At 41.6% G+C, this 26,968-nt stretch overlaps 1 protein-coding gene across 5 annotated transcripts in view; it reads right to left on the bottom strand.

Annotated features, from left to right (window-relative positions):
• DIS3L2 (DIS3 like 3'-5' exoribonuclease 2) overlaps positions 1-19,240 on the bottom strand; it is a 357,289-nt gene extending 338,049 nt beyond the window's left edge. For 2 of the 5 annotated variants that reach the window (XR_003506580.1, XM_027516383.1), the window contains exon 1: positions 19,142-19,240. The gene's annotated coding sequence lies outside the window, so the exon portion shown is untranslated. Of the gene's footprint in view, positions 1-18,797; positions 19,017-19,141 lie in introns of those variants that run through there. The other 3 variants (XM_027516355.1, XM_027516373.1, XM_027516364.1) reach the window with 2 other exon arrangements.
• Between the last annotated feature and the right edge of the window lie 7,728 nt (positions 19,241-26,968).

The following is a 26,968-nucleotide window of genomic DNA, read 5'->3' as shown; positions in this document are numbered from 1 at the left end:
AGACAGAATCCGAACTCCTCAGCCAAACACTCAAATTGCTCCATCATCTCTGCTGGTCCATCCTGGCTCAACATCCTGCATACTCCTGTAAGAACCTTCTGTTTCAACTAATTTTCTCACAGTCCTCTAAATACACCTTGTACTCATTCAACAAGCATCTGAAAATCTATGGAGCCAAGCAGTGTGCTAACATTATATGCAAAGATGACACAGAGTCTGCCCTTAAAAGACCACAGAAAATAATAGAAAAAGACATAAGCAAAAATAGTTTCAGTAGATGTAACTATAGTCACAAAAGAGCAAAGCGTTGGGTAGCTACACGGAGCGGAGTTGATCACTTCTGTAGATGAAGTCCCCTCAGGGAGGCTCTGCTCTGCTCAGTCATGTCCAATTCTTTGCAACCCCATGGACTGTAGACCACTAGGCTCCTCTACCCATGGAATTTTCCAGGAAAGAATACTGGAGTGGGTTGCCATTTCCTCCTCCAGGGGATCTTCCCAACCCAGAGATGGAACCCACATTAACTTTTGCGACTACTGCACTGCAGGAGGATTCTTTACCACTGAGCTATTAGGGAAGCCCAAGAAGAGGTAAAAACCTATATAGATCTTTAACCAGAAAAGAAACTAGAAAATGCTGCCAAAGACCCACAAGCCCTCCCCGAAATGCATCGGGTTCAGATAGTTTCAAAGACAGGTAATTTCAGTGTTATTTAAACTGCTGGGGAGAGAGAGGGGTTTAAAAAAACTTTTGGATTTATGCTCTAAGGATAAATAATAAACTAGATACCAAATGTGACAAAGAAAGAACACACACTCTTTCACATACAGAATTACATAAGAATTTTTGTTACAAACATAAATGCAAAACCCAAAATAAAATAAAAAATCTATCCAACATTTAAATGTTAAAAATTAAATTCCATGCATGCACAGTATAGAATGTTTATTTTAACATTAAGAAATCTGTTAACATATTCACTATACAGTAAATTAAATAAATGCAATGGAATCAAGCTATCATCAAGCTAAAAGACAAAAGGCACGGATCAAGTCCAACATCCATTTCATTTTCTTTCTAGTTGGAGCAAGGATTACTATCAAACTCCACTCTCTGGGCCAGTCACTCTTGCCACTCATACAGTACATGACCTACGTCTGTGAATTCATTGGCCAGCCAACAGCCTCAACTCCAAGCTCTAACAATGTGCACCCAACTCCCATTCTTAATTAAGACTTCTTAGTAACTAGGACTAAAAAGAAATTTTCTTCTGATATGATAAGATCTCAAGGAAGCAACACCTCTTATGTAGCATTCAGACCAAATTAATACATAATTTGAATCTAATTATGAGGAAACACCAGACAAACCAGATGAGGAACGTTATATTTAAAAAGAAAAAAAGGCTGTCTTCTTCAAAAACTATCATGTCATAAAAGACAAAGAAGACTACAGAACTGTTCTAGATTAAAGGAGACATAAGAAACACGACAAGTAAATACCACGTGTGATCCCTCAACAGATCCTGTCCTCGAGGGGGAAAGATGCTGAAAGAGACTTTACTGGATCAACTGACAACTTGTAATAGAGGGCATATATGAGTAAACTCCAGGAGTTGCTGATGCATAAGGAGGCCTGGCGTGCGGCAGTCCATGGGGTTGCATAGAGTCGGACACTACTGAGCAACTGAACTGAACTGATGATCAAAGCTGTATCAGTGTTAAATGAACTAAGTTGATAACTCTTCTTTAGGTGTATAAAAAATATCCCTACACTTGGAAAATACTCATTGAAGTATTTAGGAGTAATCGTGTGCAATCATGCACAATAACCTCAAGAAGCTCAAGAAAATTTTTATTTTATATATGTGTGTGTGCCTGTGCATGTGTGTGTAGAGGATGAGAGAGAGGGAGGGTGAGCAAGCACAAAAAGGGTATATGCACTCTTGGGCATTTATCCCAGAGAACTGAAAACTTAGGTTCACACAAAAACCTGCTTATGCATGTTTATAGCAACTTTATTCATGACAGCCAAACACTGAAAACAACCCAGCTGCCCTTCCACAGGTGAATGGTTAAACAAGTGATGGTACATCCATGCCATGGAATACTGCTCAGCAGTAAAAAGGAACAAACTCTTGATACACGCAACAACCTGGAGAAATCACAAAGGAACTATTTTGAGTGAAAAAAGTCAGTCTCAGAGGTTATGTACTACGTATCTCGTCCCATGTACAATGCATTCTTGAAACAACAAATTAGAGAGACAGAGTTTAGTGGCTGCCAGGGTTCAGGGAGGCAGAGAGCAAGGGAAACAACTACGGCTATGAAAGTGCAAGACAAGAGATCCTCGGGAAGGGATTATTCTCGGTCTTGACTGTGGTGGTAATCATACAAATCTACAGATGTGACAGAATGAAATACACACACAGAGTACAAATAAAACTGGTAAAATTGCAATAAGATGGGTGAGTTGTATTGATAATTAATTTCCAAGTTGTGATATACTATAGCTCAACAAGAGGAAACTCGGTGAAATGCACACAGGATCTCTCTTACAACTGCATGTGATTCCACAAGTATCTCAAAATAAAGAGCCTAATTTAAAAGTAAAGTTTAAAAAGGATAAAAGTTAAAACGACAAACAGCCAGAAAATAATTCATGGATAATGGTAAAGCACTAGAGGCATTCTGAGAACAGGAAAAGGCTGCCAGCTATAATAGTTATTCAGTATTGTTCTAAAGAAGCTAGTTGCTGCCATATGACAAAAAGGATAATATAAATATTAGAAAAGAGACAAAATGATCAATTATAAATGAAATCATCGTCTACCTAGAAAATCCAACATAATCAAGTGATAAAGTATTACAATATGAGTTCAGTAGTGTCCAAATACAACACAGATGGTTGTTATCTGGAACTGACTGAGGGTTTTTCAACTTTACAACGGTTGAAAGCGACACACAGAGAGTTCCTGTAGAAACTCTACTTCGAATTTTGGTCTTTTCCTAGGCTAGTCATATATGGGAGATGATCTACTGTGATGCTTGCTGCTGAGCTGCAGCAAGCAGTCATCCACACCCTTAGAAGGGTGACCAACTGATACACTTACAATCATTCTGGACCCAGACAACCCTTCTGTTCTTCACTTTCAGTACAGCAGTCAATAAATTTCATGAGCTAGTCAACACTTTATTATAAAATAGACTTTGTGTTAGATGATTCTGCACCACTGAAGGCTAATATAAGTGTTCTGAACGTGTTTAAGGTGGCAAGGCTATGCTATGATGTTAGGTAGGTTAAGTGAAATTAAGTGAAAGTCGCTCAGTTGTGTCCAACTCTTTTTGACCCCATGGACTATACAGTCCATGGAATTCTCCAGGCCAGAATATTTCGTGGGTAGCCTTTCCCTTTCTCCAGGGCATCTTCCCGACCCAGGAACCAAACTGGGGTCAGATTCTTTACCAACTGAGCCACAAGGAAAGCCCAGTTAGGTAGGTTAGGTGTAATAATGGAGAAGGAAATGGCAACCCACTTCAGTACTCTTGCCTGGAAAATTCCATGGATGGAGGAGCATGGTAGGCTACAGTCCATGGGATTGCAAAGGGTTGATCACGACTAAGCAAGTTCACTGGTTCACTGATTTGAGAAGTAATCCCAGATGATACCACTCTAATGGCAGAAAGTGAAGATGAACTGAAGAGCCTCTTGATGAGGGTGAAAGATAAGAGTAAAAAAGTTGGCTTGAAATTGAACATTCAAAAAACTAAGATGATGGCATCCAGTCTCATCACCTCATGGCAAATAGAAGGGTAAAAAGTGGAAGCAGTGACAAAGTTTATTTTCTTGGGCTCCAAAAGCACTGCAGATAGTGACTGCAGCCATGAAATTTTTTAAAAGACACTTGCCCCTTGAAGGAAAAGCCATGACAAACCTTGACAGGGTATTAAAAAAGCAGAGACATCACTTTGTCAACAAAGGTCCATCTAGTCAAAGCTATGATTTTTCCAGTAGTCACGTATGGATGTGAGGATTGGACCATAAAGAAGGCTGAGTGCCAAAGAACTGATGCTTTTGAATTGTGGTGCTGGGGAAGACTCTTGAGAGTCCCTTGGACTGCAAGGAGATCAGACCACTAAATTTTAAAGAAAATCAACTCTGAATATTCATTGGAAGGACTGAAGCTGAAACTCCAATACTTTGGCCACCTGATGTAAACAGCCGGCTCATTGGAAAAGACCCTGATGCTGGGAAAGATAGACGGCAGGAGAAGGGGATGCCAGAGGATCAGATGGTTGGAAGAGCATCACCAACTCAATGGACATGAATTTGAGCAAACTCCAAGAGATAGTAGAGGACAGAGGAGCCTGGTGTGCTGCAGTCCATGGGATCTCAAAGAGTGGGATGTGACTTAGTGACTGAACAAGGATCCCAACATAAGGAAGATCTGTATATAAAAGTCAACAGTCTTTTTATTATATTCCACTAATAATCAATTTCCATGGGGTAGCAAAGAGTTGGGCATGACTGAGCGACTGAACTGAACTGAATAATCAATTAGAAAATTTTGTAAAAAAGAATTTTGTTCTATTTATATATACTTTTAAATCGTTTACATAAGTCATTTGCAACTATTTTTTACTACTTAAATTTTTCCCCCAGGAATATAAAGACTATGTACCTCTAATAAGCTTCTCCAAAACAACATATTACCAGTTCTCCCCCATTAAGTATTGTGTTTATCTTTCTCTGATTTGCTCTTCCTCAGTATCCAGTCCACACTTCACTTGAGAACCCAAAGATTCTAGAAAGCAGATTCAAACCTATTTTCCAATTCTCCAAAGCTTTAAGTACTTGGAACAAGCCCAAGCCAGATATAGAGATGAGGATCTAAGGTTTCTTCCAGCTCTCAATCTCCATCTTGCCAGGAGCTAGAATCCCTTCAGTCAGCTCTAGGAGACTCTAAGAGTGCATCCTTCTGCAGACCTCAGGAACATCTTCAAGAGGTTTCTCTCTCCTATGAATTCCAATTTCACAGACAGTGAACCTCATTCTAGAGTAGAATCACATTTAATCCATCCATTTCTAGTCAGAGCCTCTCACACGAGCCCCCACTGCAAATGCGAGCTGCTGCTAAACCACCATCAGCCCAATCCATTTCCTCCAGGTGGATCTGTTATGGGGTGCATCCTAGGTAAAAGCCAAGACCATGTCTCAGTCCTTACACAGAGTCCTTATACATTCCTGCTAAGTTCCAGGTCTCCCAGGATAACAAGAAACATCCTCAGTTAAGAAGCAAAAAGGATAGAAGAAAATAAATTATTTTCATAGTTCTTGAAGAGCATGGAGCCTATTAGAGAAGCAAAGAACGGCATACATTTTTAAGAAAAGGAAGAATTTCTTTTATTTTAATATAAATTCAACTCTCTCGTAACATTTTCACTCCAAAAACAGCAGGGGATTAAATTCTCAAACGAAATATGGCACTGGCCTATACCATCCTAAAAATGCCAGCAGTCTAGCAATGAACCATCTCTTTAATTTTAGTAATGTTTGGTATTTTCTTTCTTATAAGAGCATGAACTACTTTTGTCAAACATTATATATACATATATATGTACACATAAAGTTTTACCTCTATTCACTAATAATAAAAACAGTCTAGATTTGTTAATTAAAAATAATTATGCTTTCTCAGAAATCAAGTTGGTTCAGTAATTTAAGAGGTTTTCAATATTTACAGATAATACGACTGCCCATCTTGAAAAATCTCAAAGGATAAACTCACAAATTATTAAGACCAATGATTTCAGCAAGAATGACAGAAAAGGCAGATTCAACAACAAAAAATTATCAACAAAATTCCTATATGCCCACAATAATAAATTTAAAAATATGAGAGGATAAAAGATCAATTCTAAGTAGCAACCAAAATCACAAAATGTTGAGGAATTGAGACTTCCATGGCGGAGCAGTAGTTAAGACTCTGTGCTTCCAATGCATGGGGCACAGGTCAGATACAGTAAAAAAAATTCAACGTAACCACAATTGAATTCCAGTCACAACTTTTTTTACAGAAACTAAGAAGCTGATCTTAAAAATCAAATGGAAGAAAAAATGGGCAAAGAATGTGAATAGACATTCTTTCAGAAAAGATATATTAATAGCCAAGAAATTTATGAAAAGATGTCCAAAATCATGAGGCTCATTCATACTCAAATCTAGAAAATAACTCCTAGACACCTGTTGGTGGTGGTTTTAATCACTCAGTTGTCTCTGACTCTTTGCAACCCCATGGACTATAGCCCTCCGGGATCCTCTGTCCATGGGATTTCCCAGGCAAGAATACTGAAGTGGGCTGCCATTTCTTCTCCAGGGAATCCTCCCAACCCAGGGAATCAAACCTGTGTCTACTTGCACTGCAGGCAGATTCTTTACTGCTGAGCCCACCAGGGAAGCCCAGTCACCTGGTAGGGAGTTAGAAATCCTTGATTTTCATCTTTTCTTCTGAAGTTGCATCAACAAGGAATTCATGGGGGTAGAGAGGGTTAACAGCAAAAGACATGTGTGTGCTCTTTGATGAAACTCACTGAGAACCACTAGTGATCACTTCAGGGGGCTCCAGAAAGAAGGGCAGTTGTTGGAACCGAAGAGTAAAAAGGTTTGCTGAAGATAATTAAAAGCCCTGCAAGAAGAATGATGTGACTTGAACAATAAGACATTTTTCCATTAATTATTTTTTAAGCAACTGAAACATAATGAAATCCTGGATGAAACCTCAGTTCTCAATTTCTTTGAGATACAAAGATCAGAGTGAGTCCAGTTGAGCACTTGAAGTGGCCGGACCAATTCTGCATGTGGTGGGCAGTTGTGAGTGCAAAGACAGTATCACATGTACTCCTTCCTACTAGCAGCCAGAAGTAAAAACGTCCCAAAGAAACAGGCTTGGGCTCTGCCCACAACACTGTCATCTGAGCATTCCTTTCATTAGAACAATACAAGATTATACAATGACCCCTAAGTTGAAGCAGGATTCTAGATGCCTGAGAAAGTGGGATACTCTTAGGGTATGGTAAGCTGACTGCTGACACAATCAATAAATGAATTAGCGTAAAGTATGCTGACTTCTTCAGAAGGAATTTTATGAACACAAGATTTAAGACTTCTTATACAATAAGCAATGCAATCACAAGTACTAATAAAGGTTGGATGGCATCACCGACTCGATGGACATGAGTTTGAGCAAGCTCTGGGAGTTGGTGATGGACAGGGAAGCCTGGTGTGCTTCTGTCCATAGGGTCTTAAAAAGAGTCAGACACAACTGAGCGACTGAACTGAAGAGTGCTATGTAAGAAACTGCTATCAATCAATCAATAAACCTAGGAATGAATTATGTGCAAGACTGTACTAAGGAATGAAGGGAAATTTTAAAGTCTACATCACTGAATAAGAAGCATGCAGCAGTTGAAATGACAAGATATATAAAAAAGCTGTGTTGGGGACCTCCTTGCTGGTCCAAGGGTCGAGAATCTGCCTTGCAATGCAGGGGACGGGACACAGGTTCAATCCCTGGTCTGAGAACTAAGATCCCACATGCTGCAGAGCAACTAAAACCCATGCACTGCAACCACTGAGCCTGTACGCCACAACTACAGAGATTACATTAAGATGGCTGCTGCTGCTAAATCACTTCAGTCGTGTCCGACTCTGTGCGACCCCATAGACGGCAGCCCACCAGGCTCCCCCATCCCTGGGATTCTCCAGGCAAGAACACTGGAGTGGGTTGCCATTTCCTTCTCCAATGCATGAAAGTGAAAAGTGAAAGTGAAGTCGCTCAGTCATGTCCGACTCTTAGCAACCCCATGGACTGCAGCCTACCAGGCTCCTCCGTCCATGGGATTTTCCAGGCAAGAGTACTGGAGTGGGGTGCCATTGGCTTCTCCACATTAAGATGGCAATTCTCCCCAAATTACTGATAGACACAATACAACCTGAATCAAATTCTCAAGCAGAGTTTTTTGAAAAGCTGACAAGCTGATTATAAAATTAATATGAAATGAAAAGGACCTCAAAAAGCCAAAGTCTGCAAAAGAACAGCAAAGCTGAAGGACTTACACTGTCTGACTTCAAGTCTTTTTTACAAAGCTATAGTAATCAAATCAGTGTAGTACTGGCATCAATACAGACCAACAGATGAATGAAAACAAAAAAAGACCAGAAACGGAACCAAAAATATATATAAATTTTCAACTGAGGTATAACCTAGGTACAAGGGAATTTAGTGAAAATATAGTCTTTTCAACAAACAGTTCTAGAACAATCAGATTCCATATACTTAAAAATGAACTCTGATCCATAGCTTGCACTATGTATAAAAATGAACTGAAAGTAGATCACAAGTCTACAGTAAAGTGAAAGTATTGGTCACTTAGTCCCGTCAGACTCTTTGCAAACCCATGGACTGTAGCCCGCCAGGTTTCTCTGTCCATGAAATTCTTCAGGCAAGAATACTGGAGTAGGTTGCCATTCCCTTCTCCAGGGGATACTTCTGACCCAGGTCAAACCCAGATCTCCTGCACTGCAGGCGGATTCTTTACCATCTGAGCCACCAGGGATATAGGGTAAAATCTAAAACTATAGCTTCTAGAACATATCACAAACATATTATTGTGAAAATAGGCAAAGAAACTTTTTAAGCAAGAAAAGCAGAATCCATAAAAGAAAAAATTGTTAAGTTGGACTTCATCAAAATTAAGAACTGCTCTTCAAAAGTCATCATTTTGGAGAGTTCTGACAAAACATGGTCCACTGGAGAAAGAAATGTCAAACCACTTCAGTATTCTTGCCTTCAGAACCCCATGAACAGTATGAAAAGGCAAAGAGATATGACACTGAAAGATGAACTCCCCAGGTCGGTAGGTGCCCAATATGCTACTGGAGAAGAGTGGAGAAATAATTCCAGAAAGAATGAAGAGATGGAGTCAAAGTGAAACAACACCCAGTTGTGGATATGACTGGTGATAGAAGTAAAGTCCGATGCTGTAAAAAGCAATACTGCATAGGAACCTGGAATGTTAGATCCATGAATCAAGGTAAATTGGAAGTGGTCAAACAGGAGATGGCAAGAGTGAACATCAACATTTTAGGAATCAGTGAACTAAAATGGACCAGAATGGGTGAATTTAATTCAGATGAATTAAATTAAATTAAATTCTTGTGGGCAAGAATCCCTTCGAAGAAATGGAGTAGCCCTCACAGTCAACCAAAGAGTCTGAAATGCAGTAGTACTTGGGTGCAAGAATGATCTCTGTTCATTTTCAAGGCAAACCATTCAATATTACACTAACCCAAGGCTGTGCCCCAACCACTGATGCTGAAGAAGCTGAAAGGTTCTATGAAGACCTACAAGACATTCTAGAACTAACACCAAAAAAAGATGTTCTTTTCATCACAGGGGGCTGGAATACAAAAGTAGGAAGTCAACAGATAACTGGACTAACAAACAAGTTTGGCCTTGGAACACAAAATGAAGCAGGGCAAAAGCTAACAGTTTTGCCAAGAGAACACACTGGTCATAGGAAACACCCTCTTCCAATGACACAAGAGACGACTCTACACATGGACATCACCAGGTGGTCAATACCAAAATCAGACTGATTACATTCTTTACAGCCGAAGATGGAGAAGCTCTATAGTCAGCAAAAACAAGACCAGGAGCTGATTGTGGCTCACATCATGAACTCTATTCGGAAGTGACAAATAGATTCAAGGGATTAGATCTGATAGAGTGCCTGAAGAACTATGGACACAAGTTTAAGACATTGTGCAGAGGGTGGTGATCAAGACCATCCCCAAGAAAAAGAAGTGCAAAAAGGCAAAATGGTTGTCTGAGGAGGTCTTAAAAATAGCTAGAAAAGAAGACATGTAAAAGGCAAAGGAGAAAAGGAAAGGTATACCCATTTAAATGCAGAGTTCCAAAGAATAGCAAGGAGAGATAAGAAAGCCTTCCTCAGTGATCAACGCAAAGAAATAGAGGAAGACAACAGAATGGGTAAGACTAGAGATCTCTTCAAGAAAATTTCATGCAAACATAGGCACAATAAAGGACAGAAACAGTACAGACCTAACAGAAGCAGAAGATATTAAGAAGAGGTGGAAAGAATACACAAAAGAACTATGCAAGAAAGATCTTCATGACTCAGATAACCACAATAGTGTGATCACTCATCTAGAGCCAGACATCCTAGAATGCAGAATCAAGCGGGCCTTAGGAAGCATCACTACAAACAAAGCTAGAGAAGGTGATGGAATTTCAGTTGAGCTATTTCAAATCCTAAAAGATGATGTTGTGAAAGTGTTTCACTCAATATGCCAGCAAATTTGGAAAACTCAGCAGTGGCCACAGGACTGGAAAAGGTCCATTTTCATTCCAATCCCAAAGAAAGGCAATGCCAAAGAATGTTCAAACTACTGCACAATTGCATGCATCTCACACACTAGCAAAGTAATGCTCAAAATTCTCCAAGCCAGGCTTCAACAGTACGTGAACAGTGAAATTCCAGATATTTAAGCTGGATTTAGAAAAGGCAGAGGAACCAGAGATCAAACTGCCAATATCCGCTGGATCAGCAAAAAAGCAAGAGAGTTCCAGAAAAATATCTACTTCTGCTTTATTCACTACGCCAAAGCTTTTGACTGTGTATTTCAACAAACTGTGGGAAATTCTTCAAGAGATGGGAATACCAGACCACCTGACCTGCCTCCTGAAAAATCTGTATGCAGGTCAAGAAGCAACAGTTAGAACTGGACATGGAACAACTGACTGGTTCCAAATTGGGAAAGGAGTACGTCAAGGCTGTATATTGTCACCCTGCTTATTTAACTTCCAGCCTGGTTCCTCCGCCAGGTTGGAGGAACCACAAGCTGGAATTAAGATTGCTGGGAGAAATATCAATAACCTTAGATAATGCAGATGATACCACTTTTATGGCAGAAAGTGAAGAGAAATTAAAGAGTCTCTTAATGAAAGTAAAAGAGAAGAGTGAAAAAGCTGGCTTAAAACTCAACATTCAAAAAACTAAGATCATGGCATCTGGCCCCATCACTTCATGGCAAATAGATGGGGAAACAATGGAAACAGTGATGGACTTATTTTCTTGGGATCCAAAACCACTGCAGATGGTGACTGCAGCCATGATATTAAAAGATGCTTGCTCCTTGGAAGAAAAGCTATGACCAACCTAGACAGCATGTTAAAAAGCAGGACTTTAGTTTGCCAACAAAGGTCCGTCTAATCAAAGCTATGGTTTTTCCAGTAATCATGTATGCATGTGAGAGTTGGACCATAAAGAAAGCTGAGTGCCACAGAATTGATGCTTTTGAACTGTGGTGTTGGAGAAGACTCTTGAGAGTCCCTTGGACTGCAAGGAGATCAAATCAGTCAATCCTAAAGGAAATCAGTCCTGAATATTCCTTAGAAGCTGAATATTCAGTTGATGCTGAAGCTGAAGTTCCAATACTTTGGCCACCTGATGGGAAGAACTGACTCAGTGGAAAAGACCCTGATGCTGGGAAGGATTAAAGGCAGGAGGAGAAGGGGACAACAGAGGATGAGATGGTTGGATGGCATCACTGACTTGATGGACGTGAGTTTGAGTAAGCTCCGGGAGTTGGTGATAGACAGGGAAGCCTGGCATGCTGCAGTCCATGGGTTCACAGAGTCAGACACAGCTGAGAGACTGGATTGAACTGAAGAGAAAACATTTGCAAATCCTGTGTCTGAAAAAGGATATACATCCAGAATATATAAAGAACTTCTAAAAATCAGTGATAAGAAAACACACCCAATCAAAAATGGACAAACCATTTTTTGTCCATTTCACCAAAGAAGTTATATGGATAGGAAATAAGCTCATGTAAAGACACACAACATCTTAGTCCTTAGAGAAATACAATTTAAAATCACAATGAGATACCATTCCACATCTATAAGAAAGACTAAAATTGAAAAGACTGACCATCCCAAGTGTTGGCAAGGATGTGGAAGAACTGGACCTCTTATACACTGCTGGTGGTAAAGCAAAAGAGTACAGCCACTTTGGAAAATTTTGACAGTTTCTTTAAAAGTTAAGTATGTTCCTACCACATGATCTAGCCATTTTACTTCTATGTGCTTAACCAAGAGGAATAAAAGTATATATCCATACAAAAAGACTGGTATACAAATATTCATAACAACCTCATTTGTTACCAACTAAAAATTGGAAATGACCAATATGTCCAACAATAGGTGAATGTATCAATAAACTGCAGTATATCCCTTCAAAGGAACAGTATTCAGCATTAAAGAGGAATCAACTACTGACATACTAAAGAATGAATATCAAAATAACCATGCTAAATGAAAGAAGCATAACCACAAACTATATGATTCCGTTTATATAACATTCTAGGAAATTCTAGGAAACACAATTAATATATAATTACAGAATAATCAGTAGTTGTCATGGATGGGGATCAAGGAGCCAACGATGTAATGAAAGTTTTGGGGGTGATGGATATGTTCACTATCCTGTCTGTGATGACAGTCTCATAAGTACATATATCTATCAACATTTTATAAATTGCACATTTTTAATAAGTACTGTTTATATATGTTGACTATATCTCAGTAAACCAGCTTTGTAAAAACATGGTCTTAACCAATAATTAATAATGCTTCATGATCCAAACTGGTTTGTATTCAATCATTAAAAGTATTTCCTGCTAATAATGTATATGTATTCGGACACTCAATCGTGTCCGAATCTTTGAGACCGCATGGACTGTAGCCCACCAGGTTTCTCTGTCCATGGAATTCTCCAGGCAAGAATACTGGAGTGGGTTGTCATGCCCTTCTCCAGGGGATCTTCCCAAACCAGGGATCAAACCCAGGTTTCCCGCATTGCAGGCAGATTCTTTACCATATGAGCTACCTGGGAAGCCCGAATAATGTATAGTTATAAAATTCACAGAGCATCTTTATGCAAAATATTAAGGAAGACTGATTTGAACTGACAAAATTCAGTAAATCATGGTAACAAATGTCTTAATGCAGCAAAAGATATATGAACAGTGCAAATATATTTTCATTTTTTAAATGTAAGATAACTAAAAAGAATAACCATGTAAATTATGGATCTTAAATCGGATTAAACAAAAATAACCATGTGTTGTTATCTCCTTCCTGGTACAATTGCTACTAGTTTCATATTCAACACTCTAAAACTGACTAAAGCGGACCATGGCAAAGAGAGAAAGAAGCAACTATTCCCACGCAGAGAAATGCTCTCTAAAAGACATGAAGCTACACAGAAATGTTTGCAGATTCTCTGCAAATCCCTCAGCACCTAAACAATCACTAGAAACCTCTTCCTCATCAAAGCCTAATGGGAGACAGAAACAATTCAGTTTCATTAAAGGAATCCTGCAAAGGAACCTAAAGAGCAAAGTTCCTCAGTTAGCATTATATAACTTCCTGCCTCCTCCTGGTTTGGGCACCCAAGCTCTCAAGTCTATTAAATACGCCAACAATTACTGTCCTTCATTTGAAGGATTCTTCAAACCACAGGGAACAGGTGACTTCCTACTGTATCCACCTACTTCATTACTTGCCCTTTTCCTTACAGTTCCCTTAGATCTCAGGTTGATGTTGACACATCTAGCATTCATGCTGAAATCAGAACCTGATTTACAGAAGTAGGATGATTCAGTGTGGGATTCCCAAGTGGTGGTAGTGGTAAAAAAAAAAAAAAAGTATTAGCTGCTCAGTCATGTCCAGCTCTTTGCGACCCCATGGACTACAGCCCGCCAGTCTCCTCTGTCCATGGAATTCTCCAGGCAACAATACTGAAGTGGGTTGCCATTCCCTTCTCCAAGTGGTAAAGAACCCACCTGCCAATGCAGGAGACTTAAGAGATGAGGGTTCGATCCCTGGGTCGGGAAGATCCCCTGGAGGAGAGTATGGCAACCCACTCCAGTATTCTTGCCTGGGAAATTCCATGGACAGAGGAGACTGATGGGCTATGGTCCACAGTGTCGCAAAGAGTCTGAAGCGACTTAGCATGCATAATGCAGAGTTGTGGAAGGATTATGGACTGTGAAATCAGACATGGGTTCATGTGTGCATGCATGCCAAGTCATTTCAGTCGTGTCCAACTCTTTGCAACCGTATGGACCATAGCCTGCCAGGCTCCTCTGTCCATGGGATGCTCCAGCCAAGATTACTGGAGTACCATGCCCTTCTCCAGGGGATCTTCCCGACCCAGGGATCGAACCTGGGTCTCCAGCATTGCAGGCACTAGGGAAGCCCAAACCCTGAGAACACAGCGCACAAAAAGACAAATACTGTGTGATTCCACTGTTACGAGGTACTTAGAGTACTCAAGATCAGAGACAGAAAGTAGATGAATAGTTGCCAGAGGCTGGGAAGAATAGGAAGTCATGGTTTAATGGGTAAAGAGTTTCAGTTTTACAGGATGAATAGTTCTGGAGATGAATGATGATGACTGCAAGACATTATGAATATATTTAATACCACTGAACAGCACACGGAAAATGGATAAGATGGCAAATTTTGGATTTTGTGTATTTTATCACAATTTTTAAAAATGGGGGTGGGGAGTGTTTTTGGACTAGTGGTTGATTGCACTTGACTAAATCTATGAGTTAATCACCTAATTGCAGCTCTGGGGCATCCAGTTCTTGCTACGGTTCCAAATTAAATGCTCTCTGAAAAGTTCTTGTTGTCAAATCCTCTACCTCTCGTGACACAACACAGAGGAGCATCCTGTGTACCTCCCACCACCCTCAGTCTAACAGCGATAACAAGAATTCTGCCTGCGCTTCCTTCACATCGCCAAAAATGGCACAGCTGGCCAGACCGCAGAGGGAGTCACAGAACCATTCCAGGCCCATAGCGGGATTTGCACATGTGCTCAATAGTATTTGAATGAAAACGAGCTTCATTTCCTACAGAAACTCCCCAGAGAAAACAAAATACTTCTGAAGGTTAAAATAAAAGGACACTCTGCAACTTGGATCCTATGAGGCTGATCCTCTAAGGCTGGTCAACATTACAGAAAACCAAAGTTTGGGATAAATGCGGAAACTGAAAACAAAAGTTTACAAATCTTCCCCACACAAGAAAATCCTTTGCTATACCTTTTTTGTACTTAAAATACCGAGCCACCTCAAAATCATCTCCAATCCAATACCTAAAATCAACTGGTCTCTAAGTGTTGCAAGGTGAACACTATAAAATGTGGTACAAATATGATTCTTTCAAAACCACTGAGCAATAATTAAACTCACAAATAAGCACAAATCTTTGTCTCAAATCAGTCAAGCTAAAACGTTTAACGTGTTCTTTTTCTTTTCTGATGGCTTTTTCATCAAACTGTGCAGGGGAACCCAAGTATTTGCCATGGGCAAATACATGCCATAACGAGAGGGAAAAGGACAGGCAGGATTTGAACTGACTGACGGGAGAAGGAAGGACATGTGCAGAGGAGGAATATGAAGGTACAGGGGACACACCTTGTATAATTTCACTCCTCTGAAGTATCTGGAGTAGTCAAAATCATGATAACAGAAAGGAGAATGGTGGCTGCCAGGAGGTGGCGGGAAGGAGAAATGGGGAATTGTTCACTGGTACAGAGATTAGCTTTTCTAAGATGAAAAAGGGTGAGCACTGCTACACAACAGTGTAAATACAGCTAACTGTACACTGAAAAATGGTCGAGGGTCCATTTTAGACTACGCATTTTTTTAAACTACAATTAGAAAAAAAGAGTCACAAAAATTAGTGCCCTGGCAGTCATACTAATGCAAAAATATTTCAAATTGACTAACTTCAGTGTTCAGTCCTAATCTCTAAAATTCCTTTTGTCCCTAATTGGGAAAAAAAAAAGTAGACGTATCTTGCTAATGGTACAAGCAGGTTTCCTCAACTACAATAAAACTTAAGGAGCGAGAAAACCAAAAGAAGACAATACAAACACTAAGTGATGGTACAAAATACAGAGCAGGCTAGTAAACCCAATCTAATGGAGCCATCCCCACCCACAATCTAGTCTAAGGCTCAAAGGAAAACTGTACAGGGACTTCCCTGGTGGCCCAATGGCTAAGACTCTTGTGCTCCCAATGCAGGGGCCCAAGTTCAGTCCCTGCTCAGGGAACTAGACCCCACATGCCACAACAAAGATCAAAGATCCTGCGTGCCACAACTAAGACCTGGCGTGACCAAATAAATTAAAATTACGTTAAATCTTTAAAAATCTGTATGGAAGCTTCTCTTTACACCAAGAATAAAGAAAAACTCTTCTACCTGCTTGCAAGGCCCAGCACCTTCTGGCCCACTTCACCAGCCCCCTCTCCCCCCAGGTTCTTCTGTACGCTTCCTGATCCATACATAGGCCTGTACCTTAAGTCCCCAGTCATCTCCATGAACCCTGCCATCACAGGGTCTTTTTATCCTTGCGTTTGTTCTGACTGGAACGTTCTTCCTTTCCTGTGCATCCTTCAGATCTCAGATCAAATGTCACTTCTGGGATGTCCCTAACTCAAATACTTGTCACTGTTGCAGTTTTACATTCGTGTGGTTAATCTGCTGGCATCTGCTGAGCACAACGGTCTTGTATGCATTCACCTTCCCCCATTTCCAATGCTAAACTCAGCGCCTAGTACCAACTAAGCACTCAAATACCTGTTGAATAAGTGAACGGGCACCAAATCTATAATAATAAAATATCACAGAATGTCTCCTTAGGAGTCTATGCATCTTCACAAATCAATCTTGGAGGATGCCCAAAGCAACTGAGCCTGAAGTCCCTACTCAACTCTTTAAAAAAACAAGAAAGTCAACTCAAATGCCTGTATAAATTTCCCTGGCCCTTCTGTCTCTAAGCAAATACTGAGCACTCTAAGCACTTAATAAATACTTACTGAACTGAAATGAAATTATACTCTTTTGAATAATGGATTTTGATAACTAAACTCCTGTATTTTAGTCCCAAATAATATTTCCAAAAATTGTTCATATGCCTCAGTTTTATCTCCATTACCATTGGATTAATTATAATGTCGTTATCCAATAACGTTCGAATAAGGCTTAGAGCGGGGGGTCCCCAAACCCCATGGTACGGGTCTGTGGCCTGTTAGGAATTGGGCAGCACAGCAGGAAGTGAATAGCCGGTAAGCAAGCGAAGCTTCCGGTGTATTTACAGCGGCTTCCCATCGCTCCCATTACAGCCTGAGCTTCACCTCCTGTCAGATCAGCAGCCACATGCGATTCTCACAGGAGCTCAAACCAAAACAAGACTATGGAGTAGACTGACATAAGCAATACACTTCAGGTGTCATTGTCCGCCATCACCCCTAGATGGGACCATCCAGTTGCAGGAAAACAAGCTCAGAGCTCCCACTGATTCTGCATTATGGTGAGCTGTACAATTATTCCATTATATGTAAAACTATTCCATTATATGTGCGTTCATGCTAAGTCCCGGCCGACTCTTCGCGACCCTATGGACTGTAGCCCTCAAGTCTTCTCTGCCCATGGGATTCTCCAGGCATGAGTACTGGAGTGGGTTGCCATGCACTTTTCCGGGGGTTCTTTCCCACCCAGGGATCGATCTGGCATGTCTTAGCTTACATCTCCTACATTGGCAGGCGGGTTCTTTACCCCTAGTGCCACCTGGGAAGCCCCATTTCATTATACATCATAATGTAATACTAGAAATAAAATGCACAATAAATGTAATGTACTTAAATCAACCCCAAGCCATCCACGCAACCCCAGAAAAATTACCTTCAGCAAACCAGTCCCTGGTGCCAAAAAGATTACGACTGCTGGCTTAGAGCATCCTTAGTCCCACTGCTTCAAACTCAATTAAGGGAGGTTTTCAGTCCTTTGTATTTTAATATAAATTTTACTTTGTCAATTTCTGGGGTGGAGGCGGGGGGTGGGGGTGAGGGGGTCGGAAACAGGCCAGCTGGGATTTTACTATTGTGTTGAAACTGTTTTCAAATGTAAGTCAGAGATATTAACAACACCTGTCCCTACTTCTTCAACGTGGTAAATGTCACTTGAGTCTTTTTCCCCCAAATCCACTCAGTCCCAAGGAGAGTTCCTTTTGTAGAAAACTGTTAAGACACAAAATCTAACTCACAGAATACTAAATAAACTAAAATTCCCAGGTAGCTCAGCTGGTAAAGAATTTGCCGGCAATGCAGGAGACCCCGGTTCAATTTCTGGGTTGGGAAGTTCCCCTGCAGAAGGAACAGGCTACCCACTCCAGTATTCTTGGGATTCCCTGGTAGCTCAGACAGTAAAAGATCCCGCCTGCAATGCAGGAGGCCTGGGTTCCATACCTGGGTTGGGAAGATCCCTTGGAGGAGGGCATGGCAACTCACTCCAGTACTCTCGCCTGGAGAATCCCCATAGACAGGGCAGCCTGGCGGGCTACAAGTCCATAGGGTCGCAAAGACTCCGACTCGACTCAGCACAGCACAAATAAACTAAAAACCAGAAAGCTAATCCCCAGCTAAAGGATCAGTTCGAAATGTTGAACTAGATGAGTCTCCACGATCAACGAAGCAGATAAAAGTATACCACTCTGGAAGGCGCAAAGCAACAGGCAAACATCAAGTATTACAGCAAAGTCGCTGCTGCTCAGGAATCCTAAGGCGTCCCTCCCCTGTCAATCCCAAACATCTGTATCGGGACCCAAAAGAACGCGTCCACAGGTAACCCGAACCTCGGGAAGCGTCCCCTGGACAGCAACAGGCTGTTTAACTCTACTTTTCCTCCCGGGGCATCATACTGGGTACAAGGGAGGGCCGGCGAGGCTCAGGCGCGAGGAGCCGGGCCTAAGAGACCAGGTGGGCCCTGAGCCGGGGGCGTTGGGTGGGCAGAGACGACGCCAGGACCGGAGAATCGATGCCAGAGACAGAGAGCACTTGCGCCTGGCCGCCGGCGCAGGTGCCCCCACCACCCCGAAGGGTTGCGGTGGCCTTGAAGGGCAGCCCCGAGGTCGGTTCTGGGGAGGGGTCGAGATGGGCGCGCGGACGCGGGGGGGGGCAGGGGGCGGGGAGGCCTCACCGTGGCTCCCGGGAGGCCAGCACCGCCGCCGTCCCGCAGTTGCTAAGGAGAATGCTCTTCCGGGTCACGGGCGCCGAGTTGTAGAGAGCAACGGTGGCCGGGAGGGGCCAAAAGCGAAGCGCAGGGGTGAGCGCGCGCGGCCGTGGGTCCGCGGTAGCTCTGTTGCGGCGGCGGCAGCAGAGCCCGAGCGGAGGGCTCTCCCGGCAGCAGGCTGTAGCCAGTGGCTCTAGATGCCGGCCCTCTGCTCCCGGGCCAGCGGCTGGCGGGCGACCTCCCGCCCCTGCTCCTGATCGCGCCCAGCCCCAGTCTTCGGTACCGTGCCCTGCTGAACTGCGTCTCACACCACCCACTCCCGTATCCTCCTATCCCCCTATAGCCCCCCAACCCCCGCTATCCTCGCCCCCGACGCCGCCAGCCTGCAGCTTCTAGCTCCCGGGTGTAGCCTGCCGGTCCTTTCCTGTGACAAGTTTGGTTTTTTGTTTTTTTTTTGTTTGTTTGTTTAACTCATCCCTTGACTTACTCCACGCTCGGTTACACCTGCTCAGAGCTAGCTAGGTGCAGGGCTGGCCTTGGGATACCGAGGTGGACCACCCAGGCGTGGTTCCTGCCCGCTGAACGGACAGGCGGGTGGGAGGGCAGGCAGGCAGGCAGTATCCTGCAGACTGGGATGCTCAGAGTGAAGAAAGGTAGGGGAGCCAGCCCGAGGCGAGCCTACCCAGACTCAGGTGGGGAAAAGCCAGGGGTAGGGACCTCAGCCAAGTTAAAAGGGTAGGGAAGAGTGATCCAGGGAGGAGAGTAGGCTCCCCGTTGAGAAACCCACCGAAAGAAAGGTATGTACGGGCCTCCCCTGGAAACTGTGTAGAGAAGAGAGTATGGTTAAGGCTGGAACCTAGAAAACATATCGTAGGTGTGCACAAAGGAAAAAGAACCCCCAAAGAGCAGGCAGCTTGTTCGTTTGAAAGACTGCTGAGAAGACAGCAGAAGAATTTCGGTGAGGAGGTGATCACCAGTGTCAAATGCTGTGTGGATCCAGAGCCCAGTGGTGACCATAGAAAAATCAAAATTCAGGACTGGGTTGTCAAAGCTGACAATGACTTGAATCTGTGTAGTGAGAGTCCACCACCATATGCTCCTAGTTGAAACAAGGGAAAGAGATAACATTAAATTGTTCCTGAATGCCTGATGTATCTAAAAGCACTGTCACTGTATTTGAAAATTTCAGAATTCCTCTACTAATAACCAATCTCCTTGAAGGTGGAAGATATTGTTATTTAACCTTGCATCTACAGTGCCTGCCACATGCAAAGGCCTCAATCGATGTTTATTTAAAGAATAAAAGAACCCCTGAGCCTCTGATTTTTAATGTTCACACAAGTCCCTTCCAAACCCTCAGCAAAGGTGTGTTGTGGGCAGAATTTACTTGTCTATTCAAACTGTAGAGGGTGGAAGAAACTCAGCAAGGGTAGGAAGCAGAGTGTGATGGAGGCCCAGGGACTCAGTAGATGGGAGAGAGCCCAGTGGAGCGAGAGGTGGGAAGATCCAGAAGAAAGATAAAGGACTGAAAACATAGAAGCTGGGCTTTCAGGGCCAGAAATGGGAAGTGAAGCCAAAAATAATTAGAAACAGGAATAGGAGAGAAAGACAACTTTTGTCCATAACAGAGATATCTCACTGAGATTGGGCTGCAGGCAGAAAGCGTGGTTTCAGCCAGTGTGAAGGCTACAGGGCTAGGTAGACATATCCCCAAGTCGTCTAAATGAAGTGCACCCTGGGCTTCTTCAATTGGGCCAAAGGGTAACCGCAACACACTCTGGAGTGAGTTGAAATGAGAGGCTTGCCCCAAAAACATATATCCCAGTCCATAATTCCAATCAATTTTTGTTATCACAAATATTACAGTGTGTGTGTGTGTGTGTGCACGTGTATGCCCGAGAGAGAAATATAATTCTCTGAGAGACTGCTAAATCTGTCCACAATGGATGTGACCAGGCATCCATGGAAAGAAACCATGAAATTCTAAATGTGTAGCTGAAGAGTTTAGGACACCCAACATATCAGCCCAGAGGGCCTAGAAGCAACATCAACCCCATGGAAATTTCAACCATATGGACTATAGCCTGCTAGACTCCTCTTTCCATGGAATTCTCCAGGCAAGAATACTGGAGTGAGTAACTATTCCCTTCTCCAGGGCATCTTCCCAACCCAGGGATTGAACCCGGGTCTCCTGCATTGCAGGTGAAATCTTTACCATCTGAGTCAACAGGGAAGCCCAGAAAATGGTTACAACTCAGTAAAAGAAAGTTAAATCAATTAATTTTTTGTGAAAAGGAGGGACAAAGTCAACTTGTAACCTGGAAAAAGGAAACCCAAATACATGAAGTATAAGATAAAGCCCACCCCACATTCTCCTGGCAACCTTGAATATAGCATCTATTCTAAAGAACTGTGTTCTATTGAAGGGCCAGGGTAATTCATTAGGCTCAAGTTGGCTAGGCTTCTGGGACATCTCAATGATGCTTCAAGAGGTAGAAATTTATCATTGCTATGAAGGGCATATTCTTAGAGAACTGCAGGGAATTGTAGGTGAACTCTGTATTTTCAGAGTGGTATGGGCATGGAAGTTTCCAAGTGATGTTGTCTGTCTGGTCTCTGGTTGATGGATGCCAGTTAATGGCTTAGAGGAATGCCCCCCAAGACCCAAGATATCAGTGAAGGATCAGAGTTACTGTGCCTGGTTCTTATATGAGATGAGCCATCTGCTGCCTCCAGGAGAATTCCATTTTGGCCCTAGGAGGAACTGTGTCTGTTATGAAGTCTAAGTTTTTGTTGCCCCAGAGCTTTCCGTGCCAATCCTGATTCCTAACCACCACCATCCCCAACTTGGGTTTCTCCTTTACTAACATCCACCTTGTCTCAAAGCCAGACACCCAGGAGTCACTCTTGACTCCACTTTCCCTCATCACCACACTCTCACCCTAATAACCCAGTCCAAGAACAAGTCCTATAGACTGTGTCATTTCCCCCACCCAATTCCATTGCCACCAATTGCGGTGAAAGGAGCAAATAACCAAGCAACTTGGGTTCAGTAAGAAGGGATTACAACCTCAGAGATGACGCAAGGTGCTAAAGCTGTGTGTGTGTGTGTGTGTGTCTGAACAACGTACTGACCAAACAGCACAAAAACTTCAAGGAGATAGGATGGAATAAATTCATTCAACAACACATTTTGATTGCCTTTCACCTGCTAATTTTACCTTGAAGGAAGTTAAAAGATAGTGAAAGGACTACCAAATAGGTTAAAGAAAAATCTAAGGTAGAATTGAATATATTCCAGGACTTCCCTGTAATCCAGTGGCTAAAACTCCACACTCCACAATGCGGGGAACCTGGGTTTGATCCTTGCTCAAGGCAATGGCACCCCACTCCAGTACTCTTGCCTGGAAAATCCCATGAACAGAGGAGCCTGGTTGGCTGCAGTCCATGGGGTCACTGAGGGTCGGACACGACTGAGCAACTTCACTTTCACTTTTCACTTTCATGCATTGGAGAAGGAAATGGCAACCCACTACAGTGTTCTTGCCTGGAGAGTCCCAGGGATGGGGAAGCCTGGTGGGCTTCCGTCTATGGGGTCGCACAGAGTCGGACACGACTGAAGTGACTTAGCAGCAGCAGGGAATTAGATCTCATGCTATGACTAAGAGTTTGCATGCGGAAACTAAAGATCCCGCGTGCCACAGTGAAGATCGAAGATCCCACATGATGCAGCTGAGGCCTGGCACAGCCAAATAAATAAATATTTTTTTAAAAAAGAGAATTGAACACATTCCCACAACCAAAGTAAAAGAATGCTTGCTGGCTTGGGAGTGTGACTTTGGAAGGTCTTAGCTCAGCTGTGCGTGTATGCATGCTAAGTCATTTCAGTCGTGTCTGACTCTTCGAGACCCTATGGACTGCAGCCTGCCAGGCTCCTCTGTCCATGGGATTCTCCAGACAAGAATACTGGGAGTGGGTTGCCATGCCCTCCTCCAAGGGATCTTCCCAACCCAGGGATCGAACCAGCATCTTTTATGTCTACCTGCCTTGGAAGGCAGGTTCTTTACCACTAGCTGATCAAGCCCAGATCAGCTGTGGGATGCATTATAAAGTCCATACCTGTGCAGGCAGAGTATGGTGGGCTTAGAGGGCTCTGAGTAAGCAGAAAATATCACCATCACCATATCAATTGTTCTTAGCCTCCCAGACTGCTGCAGCTAGATCACCCAGACCACGATTTCCAACTTGGAGTCTGTCTATAGTCTGATGCTGTTCTCATCTCACTTTAAATTTAGTCTTAAAAATTTATATCCCCAATATGCTTTTAATTTTTTCCCTTAACACTATGTTTTATAGATCTTTCCAAGTCAATCCATGAAAGTCAGCTTCACTATTTTTAATATCTATATAATATTTTATTGTACAAATGTGTAATTACTGATTCAATATTACTGTATTGGAGAATACTTCATTTGCATTCAATTTTCTCTATCATAAATAATGGTGCTTTCAGTATCCTGTACATAAGTTTGTTCTCATGTGAAAGTATTTCTGTGGAAAAGAGTTCTAGTTGGCTAAAAGTTACAAATTGAAATTTTGTGATACTGCCAAATGCTCTTCAAAATAGGCTTATTAATTTATACTCCCACCAACAGTGTATGAGAGTGCTTATTTGCACTTATCACTGCCAGCTCTGGATATCATAAATCTTTTTAATTTCTGCTAGTCCTGTGCTTGAAAATACAATCTTATTTTGTTTTACTTTGCATTTTTCCAATTATTAGTGAGGTTGGGCAGCTTTTTATATATTCACTGTCATTTGCATTTCATCTTCAGTGAATTGCTTTTTCTCATTTTTTTTCCTATTTGACAATTTTTTCTTATTGATCCATGAATCTAATGTCTTATCATTCTTGTCTTGACCTACTGACCTTTGTCTTTTGTTAATCCTGATGCTGATTCTGTGTATTTCTTCTATGCATGTGTGTGATACAGCAGTTACAAAAAAAATACTTAATAGTTTTTCATTGTAAAAGTAAAAATACAAGATTTTTTAAATTCAAAAAAAATTACATTTTTCTCTTCCTTCTAGCTTCATAGTATTATTTTTATCCTAATTTTTAAGACATAAATTCTTCTATAATATTCCCATTTTTGCCTCATAGGTGTTAGCTTTTGCCTTAATGTCTCTTTAACCTACTAACTTCTCTTTAAATTTTCATCTTTTTAAATATTTTCACTATTTATTTTATCAGGATTCAATTAACATATTATTCTTAACTTTTTAGGTTCATTTTTTAAATTTTTATAGTTTTTTGCCTTTTTATCTCTTTTTTTTTAACTTTACATATGCTACTTTAAATATGAATTTCAGAAAATGCTCTCATTTACAGTGTTATTCTTCCTAAATTTTTATTTCCACATCTTTAGCTTTAAATTTGTCTTAATTTTTATACTCCCTCATCATCTTATTTTGATTTTTATTTCTCTGATCTTCCATCTTGCATATTTTTTCTGGTTTTGGACTTTAATTATACATGTATCTCAGCAACTGCAAATGTCATCTAACAATCATTGCACTTTAAATGAGAAAATAAAGAGTCATATTTCATTCACAAAATCCAGAATGCTTATACTTTTCTTTGCTGGAGAATTTACTGCAGAGGGAGATATGTATAGGACAGAATTTTACTTTTCTTCTATGCCTTGTGTCCTGCTAGATACCAGCCACATAAGAAGCTGGTGTAAGAGAAAAGGCACTCTCAAGTTGCAACTCTGATACAGCACCAGTGTGGCATAGCACTTAAGGCATGGGTTACCAAACTGCTGGGTTGAAATCCAACTCCTCCAGTTACTTGCTGTGTGACCTTGGGTAAGTTAACCAACCTCTCTGTGTCTCCATTTTCCTCACCTGTAGAATGTAGATGATGACGATAGCATCTCATAAGGCTTATGTGAGATTTGAATGAGTCAATATATGTAAAGGACCTAGAACAGTGCCTGGCACATAGTAAAATTCATGTGTTTGTTAATATTATTTAACACGTAGTTATCCTATATAGTAGTTGCTTTTAGGAGTATAAAATAGCCAAGTATCTTGTAAATGATGGTCTTAATTGACATAAGAAGCTTTTATTCTTCCTTTTAGAGCAGACACTGTAGCCTACCAAAGTTCTCCTTGGCACTTTCTCTTCCTAACCAAACCCAATATATATTTTTTTCAGATATCAACACTCCTCCAAGGACTTATGTGTGGGGTGGGGGTGGGGAACAATTTCAGTGACCGGTGAATCTGTTTCTCCTTTTTCAGTGTCCAACCCTGATTGACTCTCTGAATTCTAAAATTCTGGAGAGAAAACATCTTATTGAATGGCTCAGGCCAGTCTATGAGTTGGGCTAGGGGTCTACTGGAGCCAATCAGCTGAGCAAGGGAAAGAGAATCACCCAGTAGAATTAGGGCTACTCAAGTATACACCTTTCTTAGGGGCTGGAGTGGGCAGGGAATGTATGTGTGTGTGCATGGTGCAGACTTACTGGAGGAGAGGGGAGCAAAATTTCAGTGAAGGGAGAAGTGATAGTTTCATGCACTGTATTATAGCCTGTCTCCACGGATATGCATATCCTAGCCTGAAAAGCAATGACATAAAGCTATGGTTGTCATTAAGAGTGATAGTGTATTTTTAAATATTTAACTTTTCTAAAGGCCAAAACCAAACCAAGAGGATTTGACCAAAGAGGACTTGAAGAAGTTGAGAGAATGACAAAAAGAATTCTGAATCTATTCATAAGAAAAACATTTTTTAAATTAAAACAGATAAAAAGAAATGTGCACAGTCACTTGATGGATAAATGAAAATATAGTAAAAACACAGGGAAGCTGAGTTGTTCAGAAAATGTTACATTTGATCTTAGTTAAATGAATCAAAAAACACAGCATCCAAAAGAAATCCTATTTTAAGTTAAAGAGAAAACAGTTTTATTAACTGAGAAAAATACAGAGTAATACAATTAGAACAATTATAAGATTACATGTAAAGGGACTAAATTCTCCTATTTAAAAAAATAGAATAATAGACTGGATTAAAAAGACAAATCCACACCTATGAATCTTGTTTTTTAAAAAAAAAAAATTTTTAAAGAAAAGGGAGAGAATAATTTAAAAGCCTGGCTCAGATAAGTCAGGCTTGTACAAAAGCAAGAGTAGCGGGTCCCAGCTTGACTGAATAAGTTGTGTTCATCCCAGGATTCCAGCAAACCCGGGCATGCCCTGAACACCAATGGCAGGACCCACTGGAGGACTGTTTTCATGAGAAGCTAGCATCCTAGAAAATAATCCCTTGTTCAGGCAGGGCCACGGAGAAGCCTGAGACAGCAGGTCAGTATAATGCTGTGAACAGCAGGGAGGCTGCAGGGGAAGTCCGGCAAAACAAGCTGTTTGGCCCAAGGCCCCCCTGCTCTGTAGCTTTTCAACAGAACAGAGCGCCAGCAAAGGCAGGGTGCTGTTGGAGCTTGCTGGCAGAAACTCTCCACAATACTCCATTCATTGGCCCCCAAGACAGGCTCTGACCCAGCCCCGCTGAGGGATTGTCAGCAAGTCCCTACACCTTGGGGTGGTGGTGAGGGGGCCTCCTTTTCTCTTCTACAAAACGGTGATTAGAGGATCTGATCCAAAAGGGAAAAATTAGGAAATAGGGAGCTTTCTCAAATGTGTATTAGGCTTTCACAGAAATGAACTGCAATTTTGAAGATAAAGATATTCACAATAGATAAACAAAGATTCTAGCAGGAGTGGTA

This window comes from Bos indicus x Bos taurus, chromosome 2 (assembly GCF_003369695.1).
Source record: "Bos indicus x Bos taurus breed Angus x Brahman F1 hybrid chromosome 2, Bos_hybrid_MaternalHap_v2.0, whole genome shotgun sequence".
NCBI lineage: Eukaryota > Metazoa > Chordata > Mammalia > Artiodactyla > Bovidae > Bos > Bos indicus x Bos taurus.
The sequence above is the reverse complement of the archived record's forward strand: the minus strand, read 5'-3'. Positions and strand labels throughout refer to the sequence as shown.